Source organism: Desmodus rotundus, chromosome 2 (genome assembly GCF_022682495.2).
Source record: "Desmodus rotundus isolate HL8 chromosome 2, HLdesRot8A.1, whole genome shotgun sequence".
NCBI lineage: Eukaryota > Metazoa > Chordata > Mammalia > Chiroptera > Phyllostomidae > Desmodus > Desmodus rotundus.
The window spans coordinates 85,870,996-85,893,524 of NC_071388.1; the positions used below are offsets into that span (position 1 = coordinate 85,870,996).

Genomic DNA, 22,529 nt, shown 5'->3' on the forward strand with positions numbered 1-22,529 from the left:
TGGTGCACACAGGGTTTTTCGCCCTTACCTCACTCTGCTGGGCCTCTCTACCTGTCCTCTCCTACTGTCTACAGGTCCCGAACATTAGAAAATAGAAAATGTGATGATCTTTGTGTGTCTCTGTGAAATGTGTGTATGTGTGCGTGTGTTTGGGTGTAACGGGCCTTCTGTTTGGCCGCGCGACCTGTCCGTCAGGGCGCGGGCCAATGGCAGGCTGCCTTATATAAAATGAGTGTTTTCAGTCTCTCCGGGTTGCATGTACTGTATGTGGAGCAGTGTACAGTGAAGCGGAGGCAGAGCGGCTCCGCGAGCTCCTCTCCACTTTCCCATAGAGAACCCCTGACTGGCCGCGGAGGGCGAGCCACACAGACGCCCTCGCGGTGGGCGAGCCCGCGAGGTAAGCGCCCCTCATCCCTCCTGGGCGCTCTCCCCGCACTTTCTGTTTTCCTACTCACTTGCGACCCGCCGGGCTGCAGCCCCAAGGACTCCGCGGCAGGAGCAGCGGCGGCGGCGGCGGCGGCAGCCGGTAGGGTGGACTTGAGGAAGACGGAGGGAACCCCGCGCGTCGGGAGCCGCCGCCGGGCGGCCCGCTCCCCGGGCACTTTCCCCCTCTGCCAAAACTTTGGGTCGGGAGAGGTCGGGGGCGAGGGTCGCGGCGGCCGCGCCGGCGGGGGGCGGGGGGCGCGGGGCGCGGAGGCAGTGCCCTGCGGGCGGGAGGCTGGGGGCCGGGCTGGGGAGTAGTAGGCCAGCCGGTGCCAGGCTGCGTTTGCAACCAGCACCTCTCGGCACACAGGCAGCGCTGCCCGAGAGGGGCACGGGAGCCGGGGCGCGGGCAGGAGCAGCCGGAGGAAAACAACAACAGAGCCCTCACGCCGGCGGGCGGCTCGTGGCCGCCCGGGGAGCCCCAAACTTCATCGCGGCGAAAGTACGTGGATTCCAGCCTGGTCTCGGCTGCTGGGGAGGTGGGGCCTGGGGATCAGGGGCAGGGGAGGAAGGTACGAGGAGCCTGCCCTCAGTGGATTTATGGAACGTTTCGTGTGCGTCGGTGACCGGGAACAGCAGCCCAGTTGCTCGTTCATCTGGAGAGTTGGGATTTGGGTGTTCCGGCCCCGCGGGTCGCTGCCCTCTCACCCCCCACCCCTCACCGAATGCGCGGCGAGTAGAGAAAGTGCTGTTTTAGTGCCAGAGTAGCCGGGAGGAAGAATAGGGGGAGAGGGAAGAGGGAGGGAACGCCGGGGGGGGGGGGGGCGACGAGAGAGGGGAGAGAGAGAGAGAGAGAGAGAGAGAGAGAGAGAGAGAACGAACGGGAGGGAAGAGAGGAGGGGGAAGACGAGGAGGGAGGCTGTGTCAGGATTTTGCTTGAATGTGGGATTATGTTGTGTCAATAAGTTTAAGGTGGAGAGATCAAGGTTGGGGGTGGTGGTGGCGGGGAGGAGGAAGGCCTTGGCTGTTTAAAGTCTTATTTCTGAAGGTAAGTTATGGCATTGCATGGTCGCGATGACAGAAAACTTGCAGATCCTTTATCCGGGGATGGGGTCGATGGCTCTAGAGAGAGCTCCCCAGCCCTCTCAGGCCACACTCGTGTTACACTGTTATTTGCCGCGATCCGGGTCGCTAGTAAATTACAGAAATCAGACTCGAGGTTTCTTTTCCTCCTCCACCTCGTCTCTCTCGCTTACCCTCAGAAATGTATTATTATTTTTTAATTTTTTTGGTATTGTATGAAACTTAACGTAACTGAGACCAAACCGGAGTCCTGTAATTTACAAGGACCCTGGATCCAAGAATCTGGAACACGGTAATGTGTGAAATATCCGCGATCATTTCTGCTAAATGAGGAAGGTAAAACGAAACGATGCAAAAAGCTAAGACACAACATGTACGACAGAGTAGGGGGGGGAGAGGGAGAGACGGAGAGAGAAGCTATTTTTTGCTTTCCTTTCTGTAGAAAGGAAAATAAAGCGTGCCTTCCCCTTCCCTACCGGTGTGTAGGGTCTAGTCAATATTTTAACTGTCTGAGGACAAATTAGTCCAGGTGGATCTTGTTGAAAAGTTTCTCGAGGTGGGGTGGAGGTGGGGGGGTACGAAGGGGAAGGTGGGTGGAGGTGGTGGGGGATGGGGACGGAACGAGCTCAGCCTCAGCTAATGATCATTGGCCTGGGGCTTTGAAACCATTGCCTGTCCTGCTAATGACACGTCCAGTTCTCGTCTCCAGTTCGCGGACGCCGGGCTGCGGGGGACTGGGGTACTTTCCCCGCGCAGGGAGGGGCGTTCTTCGCCATCTCTTGGGGTTGCCCACTCGCGGCGTGGGGACTCTCACGCGCGCCCCCTGTTCTGCGCGCCGCCACCACCTCTGCTCGCGCGACTTCTGTAGCCAGCCCGCGGCCAAGGGGTGCGGGGGTCCCTGGCGCGGACGTCCCCGCGCGGCCATCCGGCGCCCGGCCCCACGCGCACCGCGCGGTCCAAGCCCGGAATGGCAGCGCCGGGCCAGGCGGCGGTGCCTCCCCGGGGGGCAGCCGAGGCAGCGGCGGTGGCGGCGGGATCTTCGCCGGGGCCCGCGGGAGGAGGAGAGGGAGGAGGAGGAGGGGAAGGAGGAGGAAGAGGAGGAGAGGGAGGCTTTTTCTGCCCAGACTGCCGCCAGTTCGAGCGGCCACGGGTACAGGGACACCCCACTCGTTGCTCCTCCGTTATGAAAGGTGTTTGGCAGACTTTTACGACCGGAGTGTGGGATTTGCACTTAATTTTTTTTCTCTCCCCTCTTCCCCAAAGCAAGATGGACTCTATTCCCTTTCTCTTTCTCCCTCTGCCTCTGTCTTGTCAGCCCTTAAGATCGACATTTTGTACTAAGATGCAAACTTGATGGTGACCAGCAACAAAGCCAGGGTGGGATCTCTTGCTCCCTTCTTCCCTCTCCCTTTCCTAGCTCCCCCCCACCCCGAACTCGAAGACCTGGTGGCCCTGCACTTGCCGCCCGGGGCTCTGGCTAATGTGTTTCCTTGCTCGGTTCCAATCTCCAGTCTCGGGATTGTGACCGGAGCCGGGTGTTTGGGCGAAGGCTGTGGCAGCCCAGGTCTGCAGGGCTGAGGGCTGTGCTACCTGGACCCACTGCCATCGCCCTGCTACCTCTGGCCAGCGCTTGGACACCGCGAAGGCTCGGCTGCCAATCGATTGCTATGATTTGGTTACTGGTCTGTTTGTCCTGGGGGCGGTAATCACTTGTGCAAGTTGATGAATGATTGCGGTGTGGGTTTTGGGTTTACAGAATGGATCAACTTTCTGCTTTGTACATGCGGGGAGTGGGGAGAGAGGGTGCTTGAGACACCTTGGAATGCCACCTGGGCTACCATCAGCCTCTGCCCTCTCATACAGGGAGCTTCTTTGCCTTTATTGCCCCACAGTTTGCGCATGGAGTTTAGAGAGACGAGCGGTTGGTGGGAGATGGACTCCTGGGTTTCGGGGTCCTTCATAGATATTGCAGGAGTTGGGACTCTTGTAAAGCTCAACCATACTGATGATGTACCTTTATCTGATACTTTATAGGTCACTATCATATGACAAAGGCTTTGCCGCAGTTCATCTCCTCCTTGTGTACTTTCCATTTGCCTCCCTGGGTAAGTATGCAAACTCTTCATTCAGGAAACCTGGATGGCTATTAGTGATGACAAAAGGGTCATTACTATTTACAAAAGAAGATGCTTTCAAGACTGGGGTTGCAACACCCCAGAAAGCTTGTTTCGCTGAGGCTCCAACAACAGAAACCAGGTTAGGATTCTTAGTATTTAGATTTCAACTGTCATTACTATTAAGATAGTTTAAGTGTTCATATCACATTTGTCTGCAAGTGTCATATGAAAACTTATTTTCAAATTGATAATTGGTAATGACTTGAAGGCCTAGGATAGTTAATGTTAGGTAGTACTGTGGAAAGATTGTAGCTTATGAGTGGAGAGAATTATTAAAAACCCAAGGAAGCATCGTACAGAAGGCCTGTCTAATTACAGTGACTGACATTTGCTCACTTTTTTCCTAGGCCTCTTTCTTGGGTAACTTGTGTTGTTTGTGACAGTTACTTTTGTGGTGGGGAAGGGTGAACTGGGCAGTGCAGTAGATCTAGCGTTTAGCATACCAACCAGCTTGATGGTAAAGGCAAATTACTGACCAAATTGATCATAATTTTCTTCAAAATTGATGTGTTTGGAGAAATTTGGTACATTTTAGCAGCCTGTGTATATAATAAATGGTGATTTTGAAAGGCGTTAAATGATTTTTTCAGATATGTGCCTCCCGAATGGAAACATTGGTGAAATAACGTGTGGGACGGCGAGTGCCTGAAAACTTTGTAAGGAGTAATGGTCTAGGTGAAAGCTGAGGGTTTATAGAGCATTTGGACGTGTCGTGGTGAGCCCAAACTGTAGAAAACCAACTTATAATTTTGCCCTTCCATTGTTCAGGAACTTCTGAGGAGCTCTTACGTTGCTGATATGATAAGAAAGCTGGTGGTACTAAACTGTATAAATCAGCTATGGTGCTTTGTAATACTGCCATAGGGAAGATGGAGATTATATTTTGTGAATGAAAAGGGACTTGGAGTCAGTTTTCCATAAAAGAAAGAGAAAAGGGAACTTACCTTTATTATTTCTTGGCTTGTTGAGATACTGTGTGTGTACTAAAAGGCTGTCTTCAGATTAAGAGGAATTGAGTTTGAGGACCAGGCCTTTCTGGTGGGTTCCATATAGTAGCAAAATATCCTTTGATATTGCTCAGGCTTAGATGAGATATAATATAAACTCTTGCGTTCAACATCTTTAGTGGAATATAAATATCACATTTCAGATAGTTTTGAGAACTTCCTAAAACTTCACATACATAACAGGCTGATTGGAGTGGTCAGAACGCAATGGTTCTATAAGATGAATTTAGTGCATGCCAAAATATGTGTATTTAATGTCTTTGATTTTTTTTTTTTTAAAGCTTGTTTGGAAGAGTTCTTCATTTTTGAACATATGGCAAGAGTTTTCAAAGTGCATTTCCGATTACTAAAGAGCACCACATTTATACACGTGAGGCACGTTATTTTGTTCACTGGAGCAAACTTTTAATGTTGGTTCTTTCCCCATGGAAATATATTTGATTAATTTAGAATTTAAAATGATAATCTGTACATTCCAGAATAAAAGCTATTTGATGATATCTTGTATTTCTTTGAGATATCAAATAAGTGCTTCATTAAAACAGTAATTTTTAAAAGACTTTATTTATTTATTTTTAGAGAGAGGAGAAGGGAGGGAGAAAGAGAGGGAGAGAAACATTAATGTGTGGTGGCCTCTCCCGCGCCCCCTACTGGGGACCTGGCCTGCAACCCAGGCGTGTGCCCTGACTGGGAATCGAACCTGTGACCCTTTGCTTCACAGTCCGTTGCTCAATCCACTGAGCTACATCAGCCAGGGCTAAAACAGTATTTTTAAGAATGGTCTTGGTCTTTGAAGTCAGAGTAGTTTTTATAGTGTAACTTGTAGGAGGAATCTAAAAAAGTCCCTCTAACAATGAATTACTAGTTATTTGCATCTAAAATGTATTTATGAGATTTGAGGATTAATTATCCAAATTAGAATTTAGCTAAAGGTTTTGCTTCTACATTGCCAGGTGTTTCCAAACTTCATGTTTTAGTATTCTGCGTATCTCTATGAAGTTCTGAAACTGAAGCCTTAATTTGCATTTTATTTTTTGTAATCCTCACTTGAGAACATACTTACTGATTTTAGAGAGAGAGGAAGGGAGGGAGAGAAAAAGAGACAGAGGACTCCGTATGTGCCCCTACAGGGGGATGGAATACACAACCTAGGTATGTGCCCTGGCCTGAGGTCACACCTGCAACCTTTTGGGGACAACGCTCCAACCAGTGGTGTCACTCGTCCAGGGCTACATTTCATTTTTAATGCTCACTATTGAGAAGGCAGTTCATCTATGTTGTTTTTCAGTGCTATATATTTGGAGGTACTGTGGCAGTTTTGGAAAGAATCTTTCATTACAGACTTACATATTAACAAAAATTTGCAATTTTATACTTTTTAAAAATAAATCCATCTTGATCTTTGTATCCTAATTAAAAAAAAACAGTTTCAGGTTTAAGAGTTTGTGAGATAGCTCTGCTTTTAACATATGTAAAGCTCTGCTATGCAACCTGGAAAGTGTATGCCACCTTTGACCTTACAGACCTGATCTTTATACTTACTCTATTGAAACAGAGATTTGTTTGGACATTTGGGTGAAAGCTAGGATGAACATGTAATAATTATGGTTTGTTTGTGTTGTAAGTAACTGTGATTGATAAGGGTTTTTTGTATGTAGTAAAGAAAGAAGAAACAAGTCTAAAGGTGGCTCAACTCATAAAAATCTAACTTGGCAGTTAAAAGTATTTAACCATATTTTTCAGTAAAATTACAAACATAATTTTAAATGATTAATCAATAGCTAACATACTTGAAGTTTACGTTTTCCTACATTTCATAAACAGCATGAGTAAAGCGAGAGCCATATTTTTGGAGATCTTACCTACATATCAATTACTTTAATATTAGAGAAGTAATAAAGACTTTATATCTCAACCCTATTTAAAAAATCTTTGGAAAATAGCCTCATACAGGCATGCCTTTTTTGCTGTACCAAGGGAAATCGTGAGATTAATATTGTTTTACAAAAGTGCAAAATGTTTAAAACTGTGATACTGCCTGTTCTAAATTACTAAATTTAGGCAATTAATGTTTACATATTGCATCACCACCAGTGTGACATACCTGTGTTTTGAGATTTAACTCAAGGAGGTGCTTAATTTACGACCACACTTTCCTTGAATTTGTCATTTGAAGTCCATCTCATTTTTAAAAGTTTCATCATTAAGGGCACCTTTTAAAAATAGGTCTGAATGGTGTCCAGTATTTTTAGTCAACTTCCTTTCTCTCACTATGAAATGAAAACAAACCCCAATTATAAGAACATTGTAATCTCATGGCTTCGTTTTTTATCATGTGTCCCAAGTAAATCCCATGCAGGTGGTCCTCAGGCTACATTTTGAAAAACACTGCTCTGAAGGAAGTAAAGACTGAGGCTAAAGACTGAATGGAGGTTCTTCCAGTTTGAAAATTCTGTGACTCTCATTCAGTCAGTGGGTTTGTACTATTTCAAGGACAGTTATCACATACAGTGTCGAATTGCAGAGATTTCTGTGTTTTAAGTCGTACCTGAGGAAAGCACTTTGTGAGTACAGCTTCACTCAACATTCATTTGTGTTCATATTATTCCTTAGAAAGCACTTACAGTTCCTTGAAACTCCAGGACATCATTTTAAAATGGTGAAGATATACCCAGAAAATCCTCATGTATTAATGGGGATTGTTTTCATTTTTTACCTTTCAAAGAAAATGATAAGGTGAGAATTAAAATAAGTATCAATTATACAATGGAAATTCAAAGTAAGGCAAGCCAGTAAAGAATTCTGTCTAAAAGTATATATAAATAGAAGGTGGAAGACTAAGGGAATGAAAGACTTAAAGGATTAAATACGGACCTGGAAGCATTGACACACCTACCAAAATGTAAACTAAATAAGTTAAAATATGTGAGTCAGTTTAAAGATCTAGATAATGAAATAACTTCAGGTAGTGAGGAGGATGTATAAAACACAAAGTAAAAATGAGAATGAATTGAATTTTTTGAAATCTTAGGAAAATAAAAAATATTGTAAAATACTGATTAAGTAATTAAACCATGTAGCTAAACTTGGCCCTTGAGTGAAAAGATCAGGGGATAAATAAACTCCTGGAATGGAATAAGTGAACTCCTAATAAGGACATAGAATGATTTTATCCGTGAATTATTCCGTAAAGGGGATAATTAAATAAAAGACTGATAACTTATTTCAAAGGTGAAATAAGAACAAGGACAAAAATTGTCTAAAACAGCTAGCTGTATTTCTTCAATTTTTTTACTGAGATATATGAAAAGAAATACTTTTTATATCACAATCCACATATAAACACTAAAAGAAAAGTTTTCTGAAGCAGTACTAAGATTAGTGTCCTCTCATATCTTCTCTTTCTACCTAATCCTAAAAATCTAATGTGCTCCAAACTATTTTACTAAAAAATACAAGGCGTCATTCACTAAACTGATATTTATGACTTATGGTTTGAGAAACACCAGCCTAGAGTGCTTACTAATACTAAACTTTGAGGTCCTCAGGCCCCATCTCCGGGTGTTCTAATTCAGTGTGTCTAGTACAGGGCTCAGGAATCTGCATTGCAACTCATACTGCAGGGGACACTGAAGCAGGCACAGATCCTCTGACACACTTTGAGAAAGTAGTATAAGAGACAGATGGCTAAAGACTGAATGGGAGTCATGCCCTGAAAGTGGGGTTGGAGTTCATTGATTTCTGAGGTCTCTTCCAGCTTCCAGATTCCATGGCTGTGCTTCAGTCAGCACTGTGCAGTACTGAGAGGACCCTCATTGCCCTGTGTAGATGTTACTGTAGTAGCAGTTGTAGTACAAGGAGCAGAGGCTTCCCAGCCAAGGAACCTGGGTTCACTCCTGCTGCCTGTTTCTTACTAAGCTGAGAGACTTTGAGCATATCACTTCAGAATAGACTTTATCGTATGTGCAAAAGGGCATATTAATATTTACCATGCACAGAATGAGAATTACAAAGACAGTAATGGCTGTAGTGACCCTTATCCACAGTCAGCACTCAAAATAAGAATTAGTTTTCGTAGATACATCTCATTTCATCCTGACTCCCAAGTTTGAAATTTCCCAAAGCTGTACGTTTAATATTTGTTTTCTCTAAAACAGCAGTTTTCAACCAGTATGCTACAATAATTTTCAGATGTGTAATACCTGACTGTTTAGTCAGGGGCACTGACCTCTTTTGCTTTAGATTATCAAATAAAGAAAATGACAACAGCCAACACAACAAACTGGTGTGGATTAATCAAAATTAAATCTTTTTTTGTCAGATTGGCAAAATATATATTTTTTGGTGTGCCGCAGAATTGTAGTAATTAGTTTATGAGTGCCGTGAGATGAAAAAGATTGAAAACCACTGGTACTCAACTCTGGTATCATGAAACTAATATGTTTTTAACATTAACCAGAAGAAAAAAAAGAACAGCTGAGACATGCACAACTAAGTACCACGCTCTTTCAGGTTTGGGGAAGGATTTTAAAGAAGATAAAGCACAGGACAGGAGATCAGCTCTTTTCATATTTCTAAGTGGTTAGTTGAGGATTCTCTCTGGCGACTCTGATACATCTTGGAATGTTTTAGATAGCGCATCACTCCTCAAACTTTCTTCTACTGTGACTCATGCCACTGATGTTTACACCCAGCACGTTGTGATTTCCCTGGTTATAGACATAAATTTGTGGTGGGTTTTATACATAGTTCACAGTATGATAAAGCCTCTTCTTGCCCTTTTAAGAATACTAGAATATAAGTGAGAATTTTATTATCATACCAAAAATCTTGAATATTCTCATACACACATGTGAAATCCTTTACAAACTGTGGTAATTTAACTGTTTGTAAGTAATTACTTGGGGCACTCTTCACAACCAATTAAATCTTATCCTTGTGTCAGCATGAAGATTGAGAAGCATTACATCCAGAGTGCATAACAAATTACAGTGCACAAAATAGACACCTAAATAGAAAAGTGGGGCAAGTGAAGAAAATGAATGGGAAATACACCAAGTCCCTGAAATCTCAAACAATGTGAAAACTAAAAACTAGGGAAAATGCAACATGTGATCAAATGCAAAGGAAGTGCAAACAACTGCAAGGAATATCGGAGTTCTTGAACAGTCCTGTCCTACTCAAATACTCATTACCTCTAACATAGACATTTATTTTTAAGTAGTCTGAACATTTCATTTATTTGAATAAATGGAAGTGAAGTAATTGCATTTTCTAATTTTTAAGGTTATATTTGCCAGGAACATCATTCTACTTTGCTAAATTTTAATTGGGTGCACCTTTTCATCTCCAATAAATTAATTAGCTCTATATATTTTGAAAATGTCTTTGTACTTTGATGTGTAGTGGTATTAGATATATATTCACAATCCTTTATGTAAAAAAAGAAAATCTGAAAAACTGAAAGTTTTTTTTTTTCCCCTCTAAAAGTTTGGAATCAAGACTTACTTGGTGACAAAAGCAAAACCTGACCCAAGCTGTCATGGGCCTGTGCAAAATAGTTTTTTAAAGCTCACTTAGAAAGAATATTCACATACTTTGCTATAGAATTAGTAATATATTTGATTGTATTGTCTATCCTTGGTCTAACTAGGAGTGTCACATAATATATGCTTTATGCTCTCTGACTTTGTTTTTAAATTTTATTTTTTAATCAGTTTATATTCAATATTATTTTGTATAGTTTCATGTGACAGCATAGTGGTTAGGCAGTTCTGTACTTTACACAGTGGTCCCCCTGACCACACATGGTTATTACAGTGTGTCTCTAACCTTTTAAAAACATACAAAAATCTGAAGCATACCTGAACCTAAGTATTTCACATAAGAGATTGTGATCCTACTGTATTAATTTCCTTAGTCCACAGAATTAAAATATGTGGTATTTCTACCCATTGCACTCAATGAAAATTCTTTTGCTAATTTTGATCACTGAATATTTTGAGTCATTGCAAGCTGGTGAATCATTGAAGTTACCTTAACATTCTATTTTAACTCAGTAAAATTGTTGGAACCCTGTGCCTTCAAATACAAGGGTGGAAGGCATTAGAGGTTATAAAGTCAGATAAGCAAAATGGTAGTACCTACGTAGTTGGTATCATTTGTACCATACCTTCCGAGGAGAGCAGAGTAAAAGGCTCCTTCAAACACACACACACACACACACACACACACACACACACACACACCTGTTACTTGAACCTCGTCTGTCCATTTTGACATTGTGATTCCTTCTTTGTTGTTTTTATAATTGTCAGTTGTATTAGATTAACAAGCACTGAAATCTATATAACACTTGAAATGCTTACCATGTTGAATGTTTCTTATGTAACTGAACAAAATTTAGGCTAAATTTGTTTGTTATTGGTTACTATTGTAAGAGGTTTCACGAAGGGGTTATATTTCCTTTATTATAGTGCCATTTGTGCAATTCTTAAATTCTATCAAAAGTCAAAATCAAAAATGGTCTCTGCAGATTTAGTCTACTATCAGATGAGAATGTTTTTGTGTTATATTATTTTATAGAGGTTCTAGGTACCTTTATTTTTCAACAGATATGAAAATAAAGGTACCTAGACTTACGAAAATAAGATCTTGCCTTTGTACTTTTAATTTTCTATAAAACCATAGAAAAACGAAAAGTTTGATGTGAAGAGTATATATGACATTCATTAAGGGTAAAGCAGTAGCTGATGTGATCTATTGTTATAGTTAGACTTGAACCAGTTTTCATTTGCTATAGACCGATACCAAGTGACTAAAGAAAGCTTTTCTTCTGTTATTATTTATTGGTTGACTACTATAGGAAAGCCACAGTTTGAGGAATTCAGAGGGAGTCTTATTAGCAATACTGATTCTTTTAATATTAAAAAATGCTGAGTTGTTTTTCCACTATTGGTGTACCTCTTAAAACTCACCCAAGTAGAGTTCTCATTAACTGCAAGGGAATGTGATGGAGCGTGGAACAAAATGAGAAAATAATTCTCTACATTCAGCTGTCAAACTTTGATAATCTTTTGAGTTACTGAAGTTATAATTTTTCTTTCTTCCCTCCCTCCTTCCTTCTTTCTTCCCCTCTCCTTTCCTATCCAATCTCTTTTTCCTGTCAGCCTTTTATCATATTCACTAATATGCATCTGTATTACTGCTTACAGATGTTGGAGACTGAGAATATGCAGTTGAACTTCGTTTTTATTCTTATTTGATTTAAATACTTGTTTTTAGTTTTTGAGGTGTTTTAGTATTTATCACTACTCATAAAATAAAGTTGATGATATAGGAGTTTCAGACTTCACCCTATTCTCTGCATGAAAGTGTCAATTAGGAAGGGATTATGAGGTGCAATTAGCAGGGCTATGTAAAGTCAAGTCACCTATTGTTTTTATGAAATAAATTGAAGTAAATTTTTTATTCAGTTATTTTTGTGTTTTATGGTGCTAGATTGACTAGTAGTTTCATTTAAGGGAAAGTTGAGAGCAGTCTTTAGAAGAGTTTCCCAAATACTATTTTGCTTTGAGGAGGAGGAGAAAGTTAATTTGGACTGAGGGCCTCTTTATGAAGCACAAGGTTTATTTTTACTACTTTATTTTTCACAACAACTTTCTGATGAGAGGTAACCCTATTTTAATGATGAAGAAATTAAGTCTCTGGTTTAGTAACTTGTTGGAGGTCACACAAGGAGGCCTGGTTGCAGTGCCACTCTTTAGGGTTTTTTCTGTTGTTTACTTGCCTTTAGGACCACATTCCAAAAGGTTAGAAATGAAAGGTTTGGGGCAATTTCCAGCCAAGAATTGCCCCCAAGTTTTCTTTCTCCCAAAAGAGAAATCTTCATTTGGAAGTGATAGGGCTGGAATGCTACTCTCTATCACTCTTAAGGGAGAGAAATGAGGAAGTCTCTGAGCTAGGGCCAGTTATCAGTGAGGTCCCAAAGAATAACTAGTCCAAAACTTAGTTTATAAATTTGACATTTAGTGAACTTTTTTTCTAGTTGGTATATCATAGAAATGTCTAATAACAGTTATTATTTTTACTATTTAGTAATTTTCTCTTGTATATCATGGTAAATAATTTGTTTTTTTCATGAGGAGTTAAGTTTTTCTGGCTGAATATTCTATGATATTTTTACTCTGGTACTTTTTTATACTTAAATTGATGAATGTACAAGGCCTGTCCAGAAGGTGTCCAGCCATGTAATGTGAAAAAAAGAGACATTTATTGAAGAAGATACATTATACAAGAAACGTTATGCATAGGACAGTGACCCCTCAGTCCCCTTCTAGTAGACACCTGGGGACCTCATGCAGTTCTCCCAATTGCCATTAGCTGCCCTGTCGTATTTACCTGAATCTCATCAACAGTCTGAAATCTCTTCCCTTTCAAAGGTAGATTTTAGTTTTGGGAAAAGGCAGAACTTGTGGGGCACCAACTCTGGGACTAAGTCACCTGGGCGATTTGACGTTTTGCCAAAAAACTGCACGAGACGTGATGCATGAATGGGTGTGTTGTCGTGATGAAGCTGCCAATCACCAGTTAGCCTCTGAAGTTTCCACAGAGGAATGTTTAAGCTTAACACAAAATTTGATGCAGATTTCTGACTCTACTTGCTCTGTCGTTTTGAATATGAGGGCCACACAGTACACATGCTCACTCAGTGGTGTCTACCACCCACTGACTAGTATAGTGAAGTCATTGTTCACACATGCGCAATCCAGTTCACTCTCCTTGGCTGCCAGTTTATATCGATGTCGCACAAACCTTTCTCATTGTACTAACAATGGCTGGAATTTTTCTGGACAGACCTGTATTTTACTAAAAGAATTTACCAACATAACGTGATAGTGTTATGAAATAGCTTTCTGACATGTACTTTGAAAAGAATTTCCTTACTAGTGGAAACATTATAGATTCATAGACTTCATTTCAGGGTGTCTAATGATCAAGCTTGAATTAGATGTAGGGTCAGTAAAAAGTTTCCAGGTTTTGAAGTGGTATATGGGTATGTTTGATTTATTTTACCTAAGAAATTTATTTCTGCTCTGGTAAGTAGAAGAGATTTTATAAATTACACATTTGTATACAAGTAGCAAGTCACTTAGAAAATACAAAATAATATGTTGCTTTTTTATACTAAGAGTTCTACTCATCTGAAATTAAATTCTTTTATCTTTGCAAATTCAGCAAAGTCAGAGAGTAAATCATATATGGAAGATCAAAATGTGGTTATTTTTTTTTAGTGGCTTTTCTTTTTTCTTGATCCATAAAACATGGAAATAGGGTGTTTTCCTAATTTGGCAAAGTAGCTTTTGTGGACGGTAGTCTTATTAAAAGTATGCTCTTGTATTGTTTTAGCTGATTGATACTTTACCAAAGGTGGTGGATTTCCATTTCTTGTGTTTCATCCCCCCACAATAAACCACTTGCATGCTATTCTCATTTAAGTGGATGATAAACTGAAACATAAATTTATGGCATCTGACACTGTTCTTTCAACTTTTCTTGGGTCATATTCAAAGAATATTTTGCATATTAACTAATTTGGTTCAGTGTTGGTGAGATTAAGGTAGCAAAAACCATGATCAATTTAATTCACTCTTCATGGATTGAGGGCCTATGGCATATTGATGCTGATTTAGACTTTGAGATTAAAAAGATGAATATGGAACAGCTCTTGTCCCCAAAGCAAATGTGTTCTACTAGCTGGAAAAGGCCACTATATGTAAATATCTACCATATAAGTTATTCTATGCTAATTGTCCTAACAGATATGGCATAAAATAGTGCTGAGTAAATACCACTGAAAAACTGGCTAATTCCAGCATAGGAGCTTGACACTGAATAGGGTGGGGGCAGTTTCTTGCTGTGACACTGTGTCCTAATTGTTATTAGGGTTGTAAAACTAATTTGGTCCAAGCACTAGAGTGGATATTAAAAGTTTCTAACCCTAATTTGGCTTTTATTTAATTATTAGTGCATCATCTCTATGGCTTTTGGTCTATTTAAAAGGCCACTGACTTTTTATTTTTAAAAGTATGTTGCAGCCCTGGCTGGGTGGCTTAGTTGGTTGGAACATTGTCCCGTGCACCAAGGGGTTGCAGGTTTGATTTCAGGTCAGACCATGTACCTAGGTTGTAGGTTCAATTCCCAGGTCTGGGTGTGTCTGGGAGGCAACTGATTGATGGTTCTCTTTCACATTGATGTTCTTCTCTGTCTCTCTCCCCCTTCCTCTCTCTCTAAAATCAATAAACATGTCCTTGGGTGAAGATTAAAAAAATTATGTTCAGTCAAATGTTTTAGATTTCCTTTTTATTTTTCCTTTTTAATTTGTTGCTATTAATGTCATAATATGTAATGATAACACTTTTGAAGTAAAGGGAAGTGTTTGAAGATTCCACGTATACCAAATCATTATTCTATTCAGTGTGCCTTTAACATGATTTGGTACTTTGGACTAGATTCCAAACTGGGGGTCCAAATACATGCCGATAAAAATGTTATAAACTACTATAGTGTACTTACTTTTACTTAGATAAATTATACTAGTTATGAGTATATTAATAAGACTGGTCTAGCTATTAAAGTACAACATGAGATTCTAAAGAGCTGAACATGCACTTTTCTATATTACATAAGAGATTATAGATTGATGGAAGCATCGGGCATAATTTTTAATTAGTTTTCAGGTTTTCCAGTGTGTTTTCAAGCTGTATTTACAACTGTGTTTTGTCTCATGGCTTAGTAAGCCATGGTCTGGAGACTCCCATGAGTTTGGTTGCCTTAGTGATGTGGCCTCTGGTCTTTGGATCCTCTTTAACTTGATCAAACCTTTAATATTCTTCTTGTGATCATGACTTGGTTTATTACACCTCCGAATATCTGCCTTTTGACTGGTTTCAGCTGTGGCCCTCTTCTGACTGACCCTTTTTGGATATGAGCCCAGTTCAGATGAAAACTTTGTTTCTAAAACATGGTGCTCAGTGTTCCAGGTGCCAGCCATGGGTGCTTTTGATAACAAATACATTAATAAGCAAAATCATAAAGAAGCTGATCTGGGAAAGTATTTCTTCATAAGCTCACAACATTGATAATGACCTTAATTACATTAAAACAGCAAAAAGGAACAGATACATAGAATAATAACTTGTGAGTCTTCCATTCTTTGTCGTGGGACTGTTTGACATCATGGAACTACAGCTATTCAGATTTCATTACTGACCAGTCCTCATGGTGATAATGAACTTCCATGTATATGGATACATGTTGTCATCTCATTTGGTGCTACCTGTTCTTAGGAGTCCCGGAGAACATGTTCAGATTTGTTGTAAGACCAGGGTTTTATGTTAATAACTTTTTTGTACAGCCTTTGCACGAATAATACAAATCCATACAAAAGTAAAGAAGCTTGAAAGGGCTTCAGAAGGGGATTGATAACATGTGGACACAGTTACACATATGAGCACTTGTCTCAAACATAGTGATAAGTTTACTGCATGAGGAACTGTGATCATGAATCAGTTGTTAGGAAGAGGATTTCCTTTTATTTTCTAAAATGTGACCATACGTGTAATTTCTGACATATCTTTCAAATATAGCTAAATGGCCTTAAGTCTAATACATAGATCTTAAGAATTAGGGTGATTGGTATTTTTCTTTATTAAAGATGTTTTCTTGAAAAGTTCTGACTTAATTAGTTTCTCAAAATTAATATATTATTATTGACAAAATCTAATTTCAGTATGCATCGTGTGTATTTCTAAATGATCTTCAATTAGCAGTGGCTCTGATTTTACAGATTGAAGTTTTACTATTCCCAGGTTCCTGTATTAAGTAATCAATGTAAAGTAGACATAAGGGAGCTGTGTAAAGAAATACACTCCTGATCATTTTATGAAGAAGAGCCATCTTTGATAAAGCAAATAATCATCTTTTATCATATCTGTTTGGTAATTCTGGGTCCTATATATTGAATTGTCTTTATTTTATGCAAAATGTGTTTATTGAATATCAAAACGTATTGGGTTGGCCAAAAAGTCTGTATGTTTTTTTCCATAAGATAGAAGATATATTCTTCATTTTATTGATTTGGCTATTTTGAGTATGTCAGCTATCTCCTGCATGGTATGATGTTGATCGTTCTTAATTAATGTCTTGATTTGATCGCTGTGAACTTCTAATTGTTTACCTGACCATGCAGCATCGTCCAGTGAGAAATCTCCAGCTTGAAGCTTTACAAACCACTTTTGACATGTTCGATCAGACACAGCACCTTTTCCATATACTCCACAAATCTTTTTTGTGTTTCAGTTGCATGTGTATCTTTCTTGAAAAAATAATGCATAATGTGCTGAAAATGTTGCATATTTTCCTCCATCTTCAGTATTAAAATGGCTACACAAAAATTCACCAATTTTGATTTTTTTTTAAATGCACGCTAATGTGACAACTGTCACAATACAATTTAACAATTGTTTCGAATGAAGTTAAAGACAACTAAGTGCTTCTAGAGCCATCTTACAGGGAAAAAGATAAACAGACTTTTCGGCCAACCCAATATAAAGCTGGATTAGGAATTCTGGGGCTTCCAGAATAAAAAAGATAATAGCTGTGGCTTCAGCATGTATCTGAATAGTAATGACACACATATACCACATGTGGAATAGAAAATAAAGATGCTGTTATACCTATGGGACACAGGGATGGTGAGTGTAGGGTGGTGATAGGAGACCATTAGGTAGGGGAAATTGGGATGGACCTGAACACTGGTTGTATTACTTAGTATTTAGGCATTGTTGCAAAATGCTAACTTTAATTTATCAAAGAGGAAATGAACCTGGTGGAAAGCCCAGGTTAACCCTACCTGGGCCAGACAGTTCATTCCAAATGTGTCGTCTAAGCCAGTGTGGTCCTATCTTCAGTAAAAGAATTTGAGCATGTATCTTTGATATGTGTACATTTATTTATAAATTAGGTATATTGAGCTATTAATATATTATGCACATAATAAAATATAAATAGCTTAAAAATAAAAAAGATAAGTTGAATATAAAGAAAACTTCTAATTTTCTTCTTACCTACCTCAGGGCTCCAAATCCGGACTGCAGTGGGGCTTAACGTCTTATTTATGTTGTAGTGTTTGAGAACCCACTGTGGAGACCATAGGCCAAAATTGAGTAGTGTTACACCAAGTTTAGGTAAGTTGCATTAGATCAGGGACTTCATTTTGCTTACTGCTACATCTTCAGCTCCTAGAACATGGTAGGAGTTCAGTAGATACTGTTGAGTGAATAGGCAGAATTAGGCCAGCTTAGCACGAGGGATCTGGTAAGAATAGAAAACAATTTTTGTTCATTGCTGTATCTCCTGTGCCTATAAAAGTGGCTGCCACATAGTAGGGACTCAATAAATACTAGTTGACTGAGCAGGGGTGTAGACAGTGTGTGGCTCAGCATGAAGGATCTGGCCTTAGGCTCCAGGAGGCCCTGGGACACAATCTGATGAGCTGTAGGTAGGCAGAAAGCTATAGCTGCTGGTGGGTGGTGATGGTGTGGTGGTAGTGGGGGTATAATGTTAGTAAGAGTGTCTCGGAGGAGTGGCTTTGGTAACCTCAAATCTCAAAAAGTGTAAACTTTTTAAGCAGTAGGGTCTGGATTTTAGTTATCTTTTTGCCCACAGTGCCTAAGACATGGTATGGTAGGTGTCGGGTTAATTTTTGTTGAATTTACTCTGTTTTATACTGTGTACTGGGTGTAAGAGGCTTTGTGTGTACAGAATGGATCAGTACCAAGATGGAGGCCTGTAAATGAATCCTGCCCTGAATGAAGCAAAGCCAGAGATTCTGGGATTATCTCACACACAGATATGTTTTTAAGCCTTAGCAGTGTTGCCTGCACAGAGATGGCTGTAGTGACCACACCTGCCAAATTACACTTGTTTATTTAAAAGTTATTAACATATTTTTATTGACATTATCAGTGAAGAAAATGGAGTATCCAATAGAATTATTTTTTACATGCTATTATCCTATACCTTCCTCCCTCATCACTAAAGCTAGAGTATGCCATGGATCACAGCAATGTCATGGATTACAAATAGGACTGGATTTATTTATTTGCACATAAGTGAAACAAGGCACATTGCATTTTCTTTCCTCTTTTTGAAATTTTCTTATTCAGACTTCGTTTTTAAAAGGTACAAATTCTAATTCTGTGGACATAAAATAAACCCGTTGTGTATTTTATTGAGTGCCGTCAGAGTCGGGGGGAGCAAACATTTCCTTCCTGAGAAGTTATGGCATTAGCTCTCTTCTTTAGAAGCTGGCCAGATGAAGGCATCCATCCTTTTTTGGCTCTCTCACACTGGTCAAGACGGGTGTCCTCTGAGCACCTCTTATAGTTCAGTCTCATTTAGGACTTGTTTATTTAAAGCAGTTTCACATCTGCAGAATTAATAAATTACTATGCTCTAATTTGCATTTTTGATGCCTCGTAGTAAATATAGGAAGTTCCCCTTTGCTCTTACAGAAACAGTTTATTCTGCTCAAACTTCCTAGCATTGGATAAAAATTTCTTCAGAGAGCCCTCCTCCATATTTAGCACACACTCGTCGTTAAGTTATCAAATCATTAAATCTTTCTTTGTTGCAAGGCTGTCAACCTTAAAGGCATAGTAGTAACATACCATACACTTGCTGTTTCAATCTAGATTTAACACTGTGATTTCAGTGACCTCTCACTTGCTCTTTAAAACCACTCTGTGAGGTAGATAGTAGGGTGTCATTATTTTCATTTTGCAGATGAGAAAATAGGCTCAATATTGTTAAGTGACTTGACCCAGGTCATTGAGTTTGCAGTGGCTCCCATGAAACTGGAACCCAGTAGTCTGGCCCTCCTCGAGTGAGCTGCCCACTGTGCAGAGCAGAATTTATCTTATTTGAACAAAGATTTTTTTTTCTTTCACTTATTTTCAACCAAGTAAGTTATTGTAAATACCTGGAACAGCAGTGGCATAGACAGTATGGTAATTTAATGGTTCATGCCTGGTGGGATATAAAATATCAGTGAAATGGGCCTTAAATTTCTGGTGTGCTTAACTCTTATTTGTGTATTTAAATAAGTGTTCTCAGATCATGTGGAACGACTATCCATTTGATTTAACTTCATTTAGCTTGTGATGGAAAATTAAAGGTACAGGGACCACACACTGACAAGGAAGTACTTTGAAGTGTATATTAGGATTCTTAAGTGAGATTTAGATATCTATTGAGGCCATTTTTTTTTCCTGTGAGACATTTCTGAAATTATAATGAAAATTAATTGGAAAATATGAACCGATATCTAGATATCTGAGATACACCCATTTCTGGAACACATTCATATTATAATTTGATATTAACTGGTGTTTTCAAAGAAATGAAGGCATGTGCTGTAGTTGTCTTCATTTTAAATTTAAAAGACAATTTAATTTGGCACTTTGTGGAAAAGGAACTTTTCACAGGCTTGTTAGAGAATTCAATACATCACCTCTGCCAACTATAAAAGAGAAGATATTTATCCAAAAATTATTGCAGGATCAATTATTCAATTAATATTTTACATAGTAGAAAAGTTTTACGTGTTAGCATCTTATTTCAAAGTGCCCCAGGAGTAAAGAGTCTAGTAATTATTTTACTGCGGGAGAAGAATAAAAGATTGACTGTATTAGAGTTCCGGAAACTTTGTTTTTATTTTAAAAAGTTACAGTCTGATTCAAAAGCAATTTATTTAGAATATTTGTTTCTATAGATTCCCTTTGCTTCAATTTAATTTTTATAATCTGTACTTGAATATCTATACCCACTTTGAGGCATGATGTAGGTAGTAATAGCTAAAAAAGTCTGTAAAGAATTACATTTAACAATTTTTTTAAGTTTATTTTGTTTAATGTTTTTTTTAAATTTTTATTGTTATTCAGTTACAGTTGTATGCCTTTTCTCTCCATCCCTCCACCCTTCCCCAGCCAAACCTCCCTCCCTCCCCTACCTCCACCCTCCCACTTGATTTTGTCCATGTGTCCTTTATAGTAGTTCCTGTAATCCCCTCTCCCCACTGTCCCCTCCAGAGACATTGAAGTTAAGAACAATCTAACAATAGCCAGGGGGCAGTGGGGAGGGGACAGTGAAGAATTACATTTTGAAGAAAAGCCAGAGCCTGTGTTTATTGGAGAAGGCATATAAAGATGGAAGGGGTTGGGAGCTGTCAGCTTTCTTTTCTTTAGGTCGGCTTTTCGTTTAAGATGGGGTATGAAAAATAAAAGTCACGTGGATAACTTCAAGTTCTTAGTTTTTAAGCAGTTATGTCAATTCTGAATCTGGTTGCCCGTCTCTTTCTACCTCGAAACAGCCTGTGAGGAAGGAATAGTCTCCATTTCAGAGGGAGCTGTGTCTTCGGCTCAGCCATTTGCCCAAGGTTATCCTTCCGGTAAGTGGTGGAGCTGGCATTCCATTCCAGCTCACTCTGTCTAAGGAGGCCAGGCTCCTACTCCCTCACTCCCTTACCTGCCTCTTGTGCTTCCCGCTTGGCATTGGGATCACCCCATAGTGCCATGTACCGTCTTGCTCCTAGTGAGTAGTAATGCTGAGGGTTTAAAGCACAGCTTTCTGGCTCATTCATAATTTTACTTCTTGGATCATTCTCAGTATATGGTAAAGTTCTAAAGTTAAAGTTAGTGTTGTATAGTATGCTAAGAAAATAGTTTTGGAATTCACCTAACTTAACAAAGAAAATAGAATTTTAGCTCTAAAAGAGATATTATAGATGATCTTGGAGTAGCATAATCCATCATTTTAAATTTGAAGAAAGCTAAGCCTAGATTAAGAAACTTGGACCCAGGTCATGTGAATAGCAAAGCTAGAACTCAATATGTAAGACTTTTGGTTTGGTGTTTTGCTATAGAAATCTACTTACTCCAAAATAACATAAAAATCGTTTTAGTCAGTTGATGGCACCATTTCCATAGCAGGAATATGTGACTATTTATATTGTTATTTATAAGTAGTTAAAAAGATTGAAGGGCTAAAAATGTTAGAATAAAGCTTATATGTAATACACCATACATACTAACTTAGAAATAATTTTATTGTCTTACTAGTTGACTTCTAATTTATTCAGTAGTTTAACATAATTTTTGTAACCAACAGATAATAAACTGAAACATGGCTTTGCTGTAGCTCCCTGAGTCCTGTGAAAACAGGAAGAATTTGCAAAACAATACCACATTGTTAAATGGCATCCCAGTTTATCAAATGTCATAAGTTTATTACAGTCTGGTTTTAAAAACCATCCCAGCCTTTTAGCAGTTTATCCTAATCTTAAGTAAAAGAGCCTTTAAAATTTCCAGGGCTGTTAGATTGTATTCTATCCATCAAAGTATAAACTGCTCATTGCTGTTGATCAGGAGAAAGAAGTTTATAAAACCCTATCGGCTTTATTTGTGAAAGAGTGATTTAACTGATTCGTGTGCTGTGACGCCTCATGGTGGCCTTATTAAGAAACTACTGTAGTGAAACGTAGTGACTACATACTCTGTGACTCTGACTGAATGCCCTCAAATGTAGGTGGACTAAACAGTGAGTTAAAACCCTAGATGATGTTTTCAAGGTTGGTGTTTTTATGTCTCATTCAAGGGAAATTAACCTCTGCTCTGCAGTTCAGAGAGGAAGTCTGGTATGTTTTATCAGAGGTCTGGTTTTGGGAGTTAACGTGGGGGTGGGCATCCCCCAAATCCTTACTTTCAGGGGAACAAGAGCC

At 39.4% G+C, this 22,529-nt stretch overlaps 1 protein-coding gene across 11 annotated transcripts in view; it reads left to right on the forward strand.

The window, feature by feature from the left end:
• The first annotated feature begins 232 nt into the window (after positions 1-232).
• The window catches only part of BBX (BBX high mobility group box domain containing), a 257,308-nt gene continuing 235,011 nt past the window's right edge, over positions 233-22,529 (forward strand). For 3 of the 11 annotated variants that reach the window (XM_053918337.2, XM_045186058.3, XM_024578149.4), the window contains exons 1-2: positions 233-397; positions 3,541-3,611. The gene's annotated coding sequence lies outside the window, so the exon portion shown is untranslated. The other 8 variants (XM_053918335.2, XM_045186061.3, XM_045186062.3 and 5 more) reach the window with 6 other exon arrangements.